Raw genomic sequence first — 14,880 nt, 5'->3', positions numbered from 1 at the left:
AGAAAACATAAACCGTCAGTTATAAACAACCGTGCAGGACAAATGGAGCAGTATTTCCGTGTTCGTGATTTCGCACCACCGGGGGCAAGTGGGACACTGCCGCACACCATAACCGACTTTGATGTAAACAATTTTGTTTTTGCTAATAGGCACTATTACATACTTGCCAACCTTCTTTTATATATATATATATACATATATATATATATATATATATATATATATATATATATATATATATATATATATATATATATAGAACTTGAATACACCTCACGGTGATGCTTGGACACGTCATCAGTGATAAACCCGGGGTCATAGGGTGTTTCGGGTCTTTAATCATCAGACACCCTCGCCCGGGCGACCCAGCCGGGGGTGATCAGACCCCGGCCTGTGTCCAAGTAGCGCACCACGGATCCCCCCTACGGATCCACAGCCACCGGGAGGCCTTTTCTGCGGCCTCTAGGATGTTCTTGGTGGCTTTTCTCGACTGCAGTCCTCTAATGCCAAGGATTCTGAACACACGCTGTAGTGAGTGACCAGCAAAACCCCTGCACCCAATTTCGACTGGTTCACAGCGGGCTCTCCAGCCGTTACTCCGACACTCTACAGTGAGCTCAGCGTATTTGGCCCTCTTACGCTCATTTGCTTCGTCAATTCGCTCCTCCCAGGGGACAGTCAGCTCCAGTAGCACCACTTGCTTGGTTGACTCCGATGTTAACACCATGTCTGGGCGGAGTGACGTGGTAGCGATATTGGCCGGGAACTTGAGTTGCCTTCCCAGGTCAACATGGAGCTGCCAGTCACGAGCGGTGGCCAGGAGCCCTCCTGAGAAGTTGGGCTGACAGCTTGCCTTCTGTCCTGCTCTGATGAAGGTGATTGACTGCTTCGGGGCAGCCTGGGACTTGCTGTTTTGTATCGCTGCGCAGATAGAATCCGCCAGGGCTTTTAAAACTTGGTCGTGGCGCCAGCGATACCGCCCCTCCCCTAGTGCCTTTGGGCAACAGCTCAGGATGTGCTCCAAGGTGCCCCTCCTCTGGCACAGTTTGCACTCCGGAGTGTCTGCTAGGCCCCAGATGTGCAGGTTGGCGGGGCATGGGAGGACATCGTACACAGACTGTATGAGGAATTTTGTGCGCAGAGGTTCAGCTCTCCAGAGCTCTGCCCAGGTGAGTTTTCGAGGTTCTGCATGCTCCCACCTTGTCCACGCCCCTTGTTTGGACATGCTGACCATCCGGCAGCAACGTTCTTCCTCCACCTCTGCACGGATCTCCTCTTGGACCAGTTGGCGCTTCTCCTTGCCACGGGCCCGGTCCCAACGTGGCTTTGGAAAGCTGCCGAGGCCTGCCCTCCCCCTTGCCACAGTACCCAACAAGGTTTTGTGCCTCAGCCGCGCCTCTGCTCTGCTTACGGCTTCTTGTGCCTGCCATTTCCTCCCGGTCTTAACAACGATTCCTGCCGAGGCTACCTTGACATCTGCGGAGTCCCTGTACATCATTACCTCTCTGGAGCGGGTGACCTTGAATTCCTCCGACAGTCCCCTGAGAGGGAGCTGCAGCTTGGTGGAATGGCCATAAAGAGCAATGCTGCTTAAGGACCGAGGGAGCCCCAGCCATCTCCTTAGGAACTGGCTGATGGTCTTCTCTAGTACCTCAACCGTTGTCATTGGTACCTCGTAGATTAAAAGAGGCCAGAGTATTCTAGGCAAGACTCCGTGTTGGTACATCCAGGCTTTAAACTTTCCTGGGAGACCAGATTTGTCGATGGCTGTGAGCCATGAGGTCAGGTCGCTCTTTGTCTGCTGCAAAGCCACTGCGTCCTTCAGGGAGCTATCAAAGATCTTGCCCAGGCTCTTGACAGGTCTTTCGGTCACCGTTGGAATCAAGTAGCCTCCAACAGTAAAGCGGAAATGGTCGGCCACTTTACCTTTCTTTAGGACCAGAGACCTGGACTTTGCTGGCTTGAAGCTCATCTTTGCCCATGTGATGAGCCGTTCAAGCCCCTGGAGGAGCCACCTGCACCCAGGCACAGATGTGGTCATCACTGTCAAGTCATCCATAAAAGCTCTTATGGGGGGCTGCCGGGTCCCAGATCTTGATTTTGGCCCTCTGCATTCAACCTCCGCAGACTTGACAATCATGTTCATTGCCAAGGAGAAGAGTGACACTGAGATTGTACAACCAGTGATTATGCCCTTCTCCAGGCGGTGCCAGGCAGATGTTACTTGGCTTGAGGAGACTCTTGCTTCGAAGTTGTTGTAGTAGTCCATGATGAGGTTGCAGATTTTCCCAGGAACATGGTGTCTTGTCAGAGCTATTTCAACAAGTTTGTGCGGGATAGATCCGTAGGCGTTGGTTAAGTCAAGCCAGAGAGTTGCCAAATCTCCTTTGCTCTCCCTTGCCTCCCGGATCAACTGTGTCACCACTCCTGTATGCTCCAGGCACCCAGGCACTCCAGGTACTCCCCCCTTCTTCACAGAGGTGTCTATGTAGGCGTTCTTCAAGAGGAACTCGGTAAGTCGTTGGGACAGGATCTTAAAGAAAATCTTGCTCTCAACGCTGAGCAGCGAGATTATACGAAACTGCTCGATGTTGCTGGAGTTCTCTTCCTTCGGGATCCAGACGCCTTCCGCGTATCTCCACTGGGCAGAGACTTTCCCTCTCCGCCAAATCACCTTCAAGATCTTCCACAGACGCTTGAGGAGCCGTGGACACTGCTTGTAGACCTTGTAGGGTACACCGCTGGGGCCGGGAACCGAACCAGATCTTGCAGCTTTCACAACTTCCTTAACCTCTGCCAGGGTGGGTTCATCACTGTTGATATATATGGGTTCATCACTGTTGATATATATATATATATATATATATATATATATATATATATATATATATATATAAATAAAAGAAATACTTGAATTTCAGTGTTCATTTATTTACACATATACACACACATAACACTCATCTACTCATTGTTGAGTTAAGGGTTGAATTGTCCATCCTTGTTCTATTCTCTGTCACTATTTTTCTAACCATCCTGAACACCCTTTCGCAGGTACCCAGAAAGGTTTCGAGTACCACCAAAAAAACTGAATCTCTGAAGACAGTATAAAAATCTGTGTTAAAGGTGTACAAATACTGTTTGTATAATAAGCCTGTTATTGTTTACAAATGAGGGTTAAGAGTTCGGTACTAAAAAAAAAAAAAAAAAAAAAGAATGTGGCTTAAGTACAGTTTTTTAATTGAGCTGCTGCATTTTTTGGTTGGGTTGTTTATTTATTTTGAGTAACTTCTACATTTCTAAAAGGGGAGGAATGTAATAGATTGATCTATGTTCGTCTGTTGCCATCTCCTGGTGAATGTTGGCTATAGCGTACTGGGGTTACTTTTTGGTTGGCCAACAATTACGTGGTGTTGCGCACCTGACGTCAAGTGTGTGAGTCTGTTCTGAAGTCTACAGTAAAGAGACGTACTTCCTCACCTCGCCTGGTTATTGCCTCCAACTCAATATATTACAACAACATTGCTGTTTACGGCAGACGAACTGCTTTAAGGTAGAATAAAACATGACTGCTGTTGTTGTGTGTTGTTAGCGCGCTGGGAGGACGTTAATGAAACTGCCTAACAATAAACCCACATAAGAAACCAAGAACTCGCCCTCGATCATTCTACAATTATAACTGTTTGGGCAGGCACGCTGTTTATATTGTGGGAAAGCGGACGTGAATACAGGCTGTTGACACGTCACTCAGGTCTGCATAGAGCTGGAGGGGGCGTGGCTTCTAGCTCTGCCTGAATTTCGGGAGATTTTCGGGAGCAAATTTGTCCCGGGAGGTTTTCGGGAGAGGCGCTGAATTTCGGGAGTCTCCCGGAAAATCCGGGAGGGTTGGCAAGTATGCACTATTAGGGGCCTCGTGAAATCAATTTGCTTGAATTAAAATGTATCCTTACGTATGTTTATATGTTCCTGTCATCTTATAACAAACGGTTAGTGCTCAGGAAAAAAAAACATTTTTGCTCTCTGGTACGCATTGGCGTTGTTAGGCCTATTTTAGGGGGGCTCAAGCCCCCCTAAAATATTCTTAAGCCCCCCTAAATAATTTGGTATTATTTATTTATTTTTTTACAAATACATATTCATTATAAAGTGGCCCGAATATGAGTTTAAATAAATAATCATATAACCTGTTATTATTCACTCAGTTTCCCCTCACTTCGTTGCGTAAGGTAGAGAGCCCCTTTAGTGCGTCGGTATCCAATCCATTCCACTTGTTCATATAAAAAATGCCCACATCACTCAAATTCCAGTCCGCATTTTCTCTGCGACCTTGCTTGCGGTCCTGCAGGTGTACGAAGCACATTATCTTCCTTTACAATGAGTGAAGCTGCACGAAATCTTGTATGTGCAATTGTAAATAATTCAGTTTTTAAGTTTTGTGTTTCTTGTAGAATCTATATAAAGTAATATACATTAGCCTATTGTTAAAATAATGAAAAAAACATAATTAAATATATTGGTCTTATTGTATTGTTATATTAATAGCTGTTGTATTATTCTAGGATGGCTTGTTAAACATTTCATAGGATTGTCAGAGGGAGGAAAAACCAAGACATTTAATATAAAATGTAAAATGAATAAATACATAAAAAGAAACAGAAAAAAAATGGTTAAAAGCCATCGTCCCGGGGAGCATTTCATTTCGTCCCGTGCATTTTTTTTAAAATAATAATAATAACAATGACTAATTTCTAAGTCTTTGTTAGCCGTTTGTGAAGTTTTGTGCTCGTGTGTAACGTTCGCTCGCATCCTGTGCATCTCCTGGGTGCTAAGCCCCCCCTGTCCTTAAAAGCTAGTGACGCCCCTGCTGGTACGCATGATTAAGGTTAATTTTTAGTGTGTACTTTACTTCCTGTCCTTGCTCTGTTCTCTGACGAGGAATTCTGCCCAGCGACAAGTGGCTCCAAAATTGTATGCACGGAAAGGAAAAACATTTACCGTACTTTAAGAAAAACTACAGCAAAAAATGGTGTCTTGAGCATTCATTTATTTTTCATTAGGGGCATGTGGGGAAGTGCCCCACCCTATCCAAAGGATGTCGCTAAGATGAAAAAAACTTCTATTCTTAAGGATTTTGTATATTTAACAGAGTGACAGAGGTTCAGTTGTTATATTCCCCCGTCCTTTTTCTGCCCTTTGTGGCAAATGTCTCCTATTAAAGTTGTGTACTCCCCACCGTATTTGTTAATCGCGTACAAATGCAACAGATGCACGCACCTCATGTGTAAATATAAATCCTGATGCACATGCCCTGGCACAGTTCCCTTTGGGCTCTCAAGTAATCAAAGTAAAGAACATGCACATGACTCATGGAGTGGCTGACTCGTAAAAAGATTTACAGTACTCTTATACAAACTGTACATCTCCTGTGGCCAATAAACAGGCAATGTTCCAAAACAAACGCAACAAATGAGATGTCTGTCCACCTGCTGCCCGTCCACCTGTTGCGTAACACCACTTGTAAACATTTCACAGCAGGAATTCTTGCAATGTGCGACCTCCATTTCTGTTCCTCTCGCTGGAAGCTGGCACAACAGAAGGAAGTCCTCTATTGTAAACAAACGGGGATTTTTATGAGGCATGTTCACAGTTATCCAAGGAGCTTTTACTGCTTTTAAAACACCCCCAGTTATGTGATGTAAGTTATATTATGTAGATCAGTGTTTTTCAACCTTTTTTGAGCCAAGGCACATTTTTGCGTTGAAAAAATCCGGAGGCACACCACCAGCAGAAATCATTAAAAAACTAAACTCAGTTGACAGTAAAAAGTCGTCGCAATTGTTGGATGTGACTTTAAGCCATAACCAAGCATGCATCACTATAGCTCTTGTCTCAAAGTAGGTGTACTGTCACGACCTGTCACATCACGCTGTGACTTATTTTGGGTTTATTGCTGTTTTCCTGTGTGTAGTGTTTTAGTTCTTGTCTTGCACTCCTGTTTTGGTGACTTTTTCTCTTTTTTTGGTATTTTCCTGTAGCAGTTTCATGTCTAACTTTGAGCGATATTTCCCGCATCTACTTTGTTTTAGCAATCAAGAATATTTCAGTTGTTTTTATCCTTCTTTGTGGGGACATTGTTGATTGTCATGTCGTGTTCGGACGTACTTTGTAGACGCCGTCTTTGCTCCACAGTAAGTCTTTGCTGTCATCCAGCATTCTGTTTTTGTTTACTTTGTAGCCAGTTCAGTCTTAGTTTCGTTCTGCATAGCCTTCCCTAAGCTTCAATGCCTTTTCTTAGGGGCACTCACCTTTTGTTTATTTTTGGTTTAAGCATTAGACACCTTTTTACCTGCACACTGCCTCCCGCTGTTTCCGACATCTACAAAGCAATTAACTACCGGCTGCCACCTACTGATATGGAAGAGTATTACACGGTTACTCTGCCGAGCTCTAGACAGCACCGACACTCAACAACAACACATAATTTGCAAACTATAATTACTGGTTTGCAAAAAATATTTGTAACCCAAATAGGTGATATTAGATCATCTCCCACGGCACACCAGACTGTATCTCACGGCACGCTGGTGTGCCGCGGCACAGTGGTTGAAAAACATTGATGTAGATTGCAGAGGTGGGACCAAGTCATTGTTTTGCAAGTCACAAGTAAGTCTCAAGTCTTTGCCCTCAAGTCCGAGTCAAGTCCCGAGTCAAGACAGGCAAGCCCCGAGTCAAGTCCAAAGTCAAGACTGGAAAGTCTCAAGTCAAGTCCTAAGTCCTGCAGTTTGAGTTTCGAGTCCTTTCAAGTCCTTTTAACCACAGACTAATATATTAACACAGATTGTGTATGCTTTTCAAACGTTGTATTTATTTATTAAAACAAGTGCATTTTAAATTGCAGGAAAGAAAATTGTGCTGACATTGCACTTTATAATAGCACTATTAACCAGTCATTTTAAACATTAACTCATTCCTTTACAGAACAAACACATTGAAAAATAAAGTGCAAATGTACTTATTTGTACAAAAGTGTTAACATTGAAAAAACATGACATATACGTGAACATAACAAAAAAGTTGTACTTTTTATATGTCAGGGCCCTATGCTGCATTGCATTTGCAAAAGACCAAATTAGCCAAGAGTCTGTCAGTCATTTGTGCACGATGGGGGCGTAGTATGATGCCACCATGGCTGAAAACTCGCTCCACTGGAGCACTGGAGGCAGGCACTGCCAAGACTCTCATGGCCACTCGGAACAGTGAAGGAAGAGTCTTCACTATCCTATCTTGTCGATTGCATTGTACCATATGTCCCGGCAAGAAATCTGCGTTCAAAGAACTCCGGCTTATTAGTGATTCCCAGAGCCCAAAAAAAGTCTGCGGGCTATAGAGCGTTTTCTATTCGGGCTCCAGTACTATGGAATGCCCTCCCGGTAACAATTAGAGATGCTACCTCAGTAGAAGCATTTAAGTCCCATCTTAAAACTCATTTGTATACTCTAGCCTTTAAATAGCCCCCCTGTTAGACCAGTTGATCTGCCGTTTCTTTTCTTTTCTCCTCTGCTCCCCTTTTCCTTGAGGGGGGGGGGGGCACAGGTCCGGTGGCCATGGATGAAGTGCTGGCTGTCCAGAGTCGGGACCCGGGGTGGACCGCTCGCCTGTGCATCGGCTGGGAACATCTCTGCGCTGCTGACCCGTCTCCGCTCGGGATGGTGTCCTGCTGGCCCCACTATGGACTGGACTCTTACTATTATGTTGGATCCACTATGGACTGGACTCTCACAATATTATGTCAGACCCACTCGACATCCATTGCTTTCGGTCTCCCCTAGAGGGGGGGGGTTACCCACATATGCGGTCCTCTCCAAGGTTTCTCATAGTCATTCACATCGACGTCCCACTGGGGTGAGTTTTTCCTTGCCCGTATGTGGGCTTTGTACCGAGGATGTCGTTGTGGCTTGTGCAGCCCTTTGAGACACTTGTGATTTAGGGCTATATAAATAAAGATTGATTGATTGATTGATGATGTTCAATGCCCAGAACAAAAGGGGGGAGAGAGTTTGTTTGGGTTGGTGCACTACTTGTAAGTGTATCTTGTGTTTTTTATGTTGATTTAATAAAAAAAAAATATATATATATATTTCTTGTGCGGCCCGATACCAATCGATCCACGGACCAGTACCGGGCCGCAGCCCGGTGGTTGGGGACCACTGAGGTAAACAACCAACAGTATGTCAGAAAGCTAGCTAAAACGGTACACATATTCATAATATAGTATACATTTTAACTGACCTTTATTTTACTATTTTTGTCTTTTTTTAGGTGGCTAAAATACGCGGTGCTGCTGACCGCCGTCTAACGTTACATGTGATATATTGACTAACGTAACCCTGCTTAAAAAAATCACTGAACAAAAAGTATGAATAAGGTAGTGAACTGCAACAAATTCCCGTGTTTGCAATAACGTTATAACGTTAGCAGTGAGTTTACAGCCTCACTGATTTAACTACACAGCAAATAAAAGTCACGTTACTTAGCCAATAAACGTTATCTTACATTCAAAACTTACCGTTCTTTGTGCAACTTTAAATGCCGGACGAAGTTGGAAGTTGTTGCCTCTCCATCAGTAATTTTCGAACCGCATGTGTTGCATACTGCAAACCGTTTTGTGTTGACCACCTCGTAATTTTTATACCCAAACAAAATTATTTTAGGTATCATTTTTTGTTCACTGGCGTGTGGTTTGGACATGTCTTCTTCGTTGGTTGTCCTGCAATTTGATTGGATGAATGCTGTGCGATGAAAACAAAGTAGATCTAATTTGATTGGTTGTTGTACTGAGACCACACCAGCTGACACACGCAACGCTGATAGACAAGTACACAATGAAAAATACGGAGCGCTCCCGAATAACTTTTTCATCTTTGGGTTTTGGGGAAAGTAGCAAGTCATGTCAAGTCATGTCAATTCAAAAGGCTCAAGTCCAAGTGAAGTCACAAGTCATTGATGTTAAAGTCTAAGTCGAGTTGCAAGTCTCTTCACATTTTGTCAAGTCGAGTCTAAAGTCATCAAATTCATGACTCGAGTCTGACTCGAGTCCAAGTCATGTGACTCGAGTCCACACCTCTGGTAGATTGTGGAATAAACTACAACAGCAATTTGATAAATAAATATTATTTGAAATATATCAATTCAAAGAACCGTTCTGTATAGAAAAAACTGTTTGCCAAAAATATTCAAAATCAATCAAAACTTTATTTATACAACACTTTTCATACAGAGTGTTTTACTGGACCAGTTTAAAAGGAAAGAAAGAAAAGGCACATACACAAACACACACACCACTATTGACACTAACAAGACGTGTCATCCAAAAGAGAATAATACAAAATAACGATAATAATACAAAAAGGGTAAAATAAAATATACGTGGGCAACATAAAATAAAAATAGTAGTAATAATAGTAAATACAATACTAAATAACAATTAACATTTTTAATTAAGAGTTAAACAATTTCATTAAAAAGCCTGATTGAAAGGGTGTGCTTTTTACCTTTTTTTTTAATAATTAAAAAATAATTGAATTCAAAATGCAAAAATATATAACCCCGATTGAAAAGCACTTAAAAAGGTAGATAATTGATGAGCTTTTTGTCTGCTGTTGTGTATCGCTGCACTGTGTTGGCGACACTCAGGTGTGCAGATGTTTGTACTTATTTGACTGATGCATGTTTTTTTTTTCTGTATTCGTCAAAAATATACTAAAATGTTTAAAAAAAAATTTAAAATATATGTATCATTATATACCAAAACTATATAAAATTAATTGAAAAACAAATGATCTATCTTAATCTATTTATCCAATCTAAAATCACAAAAAGCTCTGCTACGTCTTCATTGTGTTAATAATTAGCAGTACCTGAATAACAGTACATATACAGTATAAAAGCACAATAAGACACAGATTATTTTTCAGTCTAGTTAAAAATGGTCGAATATTCTCATAGTTCACGGAAAATCTAGTAATATAAGTTAAATTAAATTGATTACAAAATAAATTGTAAACTATATCTGGCTTAATAATCAGTGTCTAATAATCAAGTAAAATAAGTACATGTACAAGTATAGATTGATAGTAAGCATGAGTATAGATAACAAAAATACAAGTGTGGGCTGTTTGAAAATAAGACCACATATCTTCAAGTGGTCATATGATATTTTTCCTTTGTAGTCGACATAATATGTAATGGTGGTGATTTGGTCAAGATTTTGCATGGATTTTGTTTCACAGGCCGTTTAAGCCGTTTTGATGATGGTTATGGTATTTGTTTATTTCGAACATGAATTTAGTTACAATATGGTACGCCACATATTTCCAGTTTCTGATTACAGCATGTCCGTAAAGAAGTAGGAAGAAGCACAGTTTATTTAGTCCGAACCCTTTCTGTTTCATAGCAATTTGTTTGTACTCGATCTATAACACAAACAGTGGAAATATAAATACATCCATCTATCCATCCATCAATCTTCTTCTGCTTATCCGAGGTCGGGTCGCGGGGGCAGCAGCCTAAGCAGGGAAGCCCAGACTTCCCTCTCCCCAGCCAATTCGTCCAGCTCCTATTTAAATGATAATGATAAATGGGTTGTACTTGTATAGCGCTTTTCTACCTTCAAGGTACTCAAAGCGCTTTGACACTACTTCCACATTTACCCATTCACACACACATTCACACACTGATGGAGGGAGCTGCCATGCAAGGCGCTAACCAGCACCCATCAGGAGCAAGGGTGAAGTGTCTTGCTCAGGACACAACGGACATGACGAGGTTGGTACTAGGTGGGGATTGAACCAGGGACCCTCGGGTCGCGCACGGCCACTCTTCCACTGCGCCACGCCGTCCCATTTACTTACAAATACATACATTTGTAAGTAAATACATTATAAATAAGGTTCTTATAAATAAAGATAAAGCACAGTAAGCTGTGATTCACATAATGCAGTCCTTCTCAAATAGTAGAGCATGCCCCCTGGGGGACACGGTGCGATGCCAGTGGGGGTGCATATGAGGTATAGTTTGAATTAATATTTTGGTAGGTATGGGGCTCACAAGTACATAAAAACAGGAGCCAATTTTTTAAATCAGTTTTTTGCATTATAAAACCCATTTAAATACTAATATATTTTTCATGAATACAAATATATTTACAATTAAAAATATAGATTTGTTATCATTTATATCAATGAGTCAAATTTTTAAAGATAAACAATTATGCTTACTCTAATCAGTGACAATAATAAAATTTAAAAAATGTGACTCAGGAAAAATCTACATTTAATATATAAAAACATGAAATAAGGTACTTCAATTGAGTTAATAATATTTGAAAAATAATAAGATAAATAAGAACATGTACTTATAATTGGGTTAAACATACTTTAAAAAATTAAATAAGAACTTGTACTTATAAATGAGTTAATACTTGAAAAAATGAAATAAGAACTTGTACTTATAATTGAGTTAATGATACTTTAAAAAAAAATGAAATGAGTATATGTAATTATAATTGAGTTAATAATACTTTAAAAAATGAAATAAGAAGATGTACTTATGATTGAGTTAATATTACTTTCAAAAATGAAATAAGAACATGTACTTATAATTTAGTTAATAATACTTGAACAAATTAAATAAAAATATATAATTATAATTGAGTTAATAATACTTGAAAAAATGAAAAAAAACAAAACCATGTACTTATAATTGAGTTAATAATACTTGAAAAAATAAAATAAAAACATGTACATATTTGCTGTGTACATACATCAACTGATGCCTAGTCTGTATGCATCCTCAGTGACATCTTGGATTCACCGGGCGTTTCGCGTCTCTCAACTGGTCATACGCCCTCCTCCAAGCGACCCAACCGGGGGTGATCAAATCCTCCGGCTTGTGTCCAGACGGCTAGCTATCTACCATGACTCCAAGGATCTCCTCTTTTGAGCCACAACCATCTCGAGGCCGTTTCCGCCGCTTCGGTGGTACTGCGGATGGCTCTCCTCTTTCTCTCTCCATCGATGCCCAAACTGCTGTAGGCTCTGACGAAGGACGGGCTGCAATTCCTCTGCATCCAACTTCCACAGGGAAACACCTTGCTCTCCAACCAGCCTATTGACAGTCACTGACCAGTCCTGCATACTTGGAGAGCTTCCTCGCGAAGGCTCTTCCAGGCGATCTTCCCACGGGACTGTCAGCTCCAGCAGCACAGCTTGTTTGGTGGGCTCAGACACAAGGACAATGTCTGGTCGCAGGGTGGTGACTGTGATATGGCTGGGGAACTTCAGCTGGTTTTCAAGGTCCACCAACAAATGCCAGTCTCTTGCAGACGTCAGGATGCCTGCTGATATTCTTCTGGCAGGAGTTGGCGTGTCCCCAGCACTGACAAAGGCGATGGTTTTCTTGGAGGGGTGGAACTGTCTTTCCCATGCCAGTCCTGCGCTAACGGCTTCAGCGACGGTCTTCCGGACTGGGTCATGCCTCCACCTGTACCTTCCATCTCTAAGTGCCTTTGTACAGCAACTGAGGATGTGTTCCAGGGTTCCTCGCTCGGAGCACAGTGGGCATGCTTGTGTCTCTGCTATGCCCCATGTGTAATGGTTTGAAGGGCTTTCCAAAGCTCAGCCCAGGTCACTCTCCTCTCAACCGCATTCTCCCATCTTGTCCAAGCTCCCTGTTGCTTCATTCCAACAGCCTTGCAGTTTCTCGTCTCCTCCACTGCTGCTCTCACCTCATCCTGAACAAGACGTCTGCCTTTCTTCCCCCTAGTGTTCAGTTTGGGAGTTGGAAAGGATCCTAGCCCAGCTCGACCCCGTGTGACTACTCCAACCAGGCTCCTGTGTTGCAGCCTTGCATCTGCCTCTTGAACTGCTTCCTTTGCCAGTCCTCACTTGGATCCCTGCTTTGGCCACCTTTGGATCACTTGAGTCCCTATACTGAACCACTTCTCTGGCTCTAGTTACCTTAAATTCCTCCTCCAAGGATTTGAAGAGCAACTGCAGTTTGTTGCTGTTCCCGTGGGGTGCAATGCTACTCAGGCTCTTAGGTAGTCCCAGCCATCTCCGGAGGTGGTTGCTGACCCTCCGATTTAGGATCTCAACTGTCGAGATGGGGAACGAGTAGACGAGGGGGGGCCACAGGATCCTGGGAAGAATGCCATGCTGGTAAATCCAGGCTTTAAACTTCCCAGATAGGCCTGACTTGTCCACGGATTTCAGACAGCCATTCAACTCAGCGCATGTCGACTAGATGGATGTTGTGTCTCTCAGAGAGCAGTCAAAAAACCTTGCTCCAAGCTCTTGACTGGCTTCTCTGAGATAGTTGGGATGGCTGTGCCTGTGATGTTAAACCGGAACTTGTCCTCCACCTTCCCCTTCTTCAGCACCATTGATCTGGATTTGGCGTGTTTGAAACGCAGCCGGGCCTACTCCACCAACTTTTCAAGTCCCTTCAGAATCCAACGGCAGCCTGAGATTGATTCTGTCGTGATTGTGAGGTCATCCATGAATGCCCTGACGGGTGGTTGCCTTTGTCCGGAATTTGTGCGGGGCCCTCTGCACTCTGGCTCAGCAGACTTGGTGAGCATGTTCATGGGTAGTGAGAACAGTGTCACAGAGATAGTACACCCTGTGATGATACCAATCTCCACCTTGTGCCAACTGGATGTTGTTGCTCCGGAAGAGAACCGTATCCTGAAATTGCTGTAGTAATCAGCAATCTCTGCACCTGCTGGGTACATGATGTTTCATCGGAGTGAGTTGAACAAGCTCGTGCGGATGGAGCCGAATGCATTTACCAGGTCAAGCCACAGTACTGATAGGTTGCCCTTGTTCTCTCAAGCCTCCCGAATGAGCTGCGTCACCCCACTGGTATGCTTCATACATCCTGACATTCCTGAAATGCCGCCTTTCTGGACAGATGTATCGATGTAGGTGTTCTTTGCCAAGTCTGTACACAGTCGTTTGGAAACAGCGCTGAAGAAAACCTTTGCCTCAACACACAGCAGGGAGACGATGCGGAACTGGTCTAGCTGAGTGGAGTTTTCCTCCTTTGGGATCCATACCCCTTCCGCCACTCGCCATTGCTCAGGGATCCTCCCCCTTCTCCAGAAAACTCACAGGATTTTCCACAAACACAGCAGGAGTTTTGGACAGTTCTTATACACTTTGTATGACGTGCCACTCGGTCCCGGTGCAGAGCTTGCTCTGGCTCTGCAGACAACCTCCCTGACTTCCTTTAACTGCAGCTCCGACATGTCAAACTGCACTTCTGGTTCAGGGGGGTTTATGAGGTTGTTACACTCTCCCAACTCCTGCTCTCTTGCGGGGTCATTGTACGTCTGCTTCAGATGTTGATCTATGTCTTCCTGCGAGTAGGCCAGTTTGCCACTGCGCTTCTGTCCCAGCAAATCCTTCGTGAACTTGAAGGGGTTAGCGATGAAAGCAGCATGTTTACGTGCTCTCGCGTAGCCGCCTCCGATGCCACTCTGCCCAACGGAGAATTCTGATCTTTTTCCGAGGAAAAAGGCGCCTTCTGCCGCCTTGTACTGGAACTTCAGCGCTTTCATCTCCTGCCTAATGTTGTGGATCTGAGTATGTGGTACAGGAGCTTCTCTTCTCCTCCTTGCCTAACCATTCAGCTGCGATGCTGACAATAATTGTTGTCATAGCTTGTAGCTTCCCGTCGGCTTCTCCCTTCGCCATTGCCTCCAGAATTTGGTCGACATCGTCAGCGAATTGCTTCCAGAGTGAGGTCATGGTAGCTGCAGGCCACTTGATTCGCCTCTGTTCAGACTTGATGCTCGAGGGATTAGTTTGCAACACATGGAGG

General features: G+C 43.3%; 1 pseudogene; it reads right to left on the bottom strand.

Annotated features, from left to right (window-relative positions):
• Window positions 1–260: 260 nt before the first annotated feature.
• On the bottom strand, window positions 261–13,438 carry LOC133571786 (uncharacterized; annotated as a pseudogene).
• Between the last annotated feature and the right edge of the window lie 1,442 nt (window positions 13,439–14,880).

Source organism: Nerophis lumbriciformis, linkage group LG29 (genome assembly GCF_033978685.3).
Source record: "Nerophis lumbriciformis linkage group LG29, RoL_Nlum_v2.1, whole genome shotgun sequence".
NCBI lineage: Eukaryota > Metazoa > Chordata > Actinopteri > Syngnathiformes > Syngnathidae > Nerophis > Nerophis lumbriciformis.
This window is presented reverse-complemented; position numbering and strand designations above follow the sequence as displayed.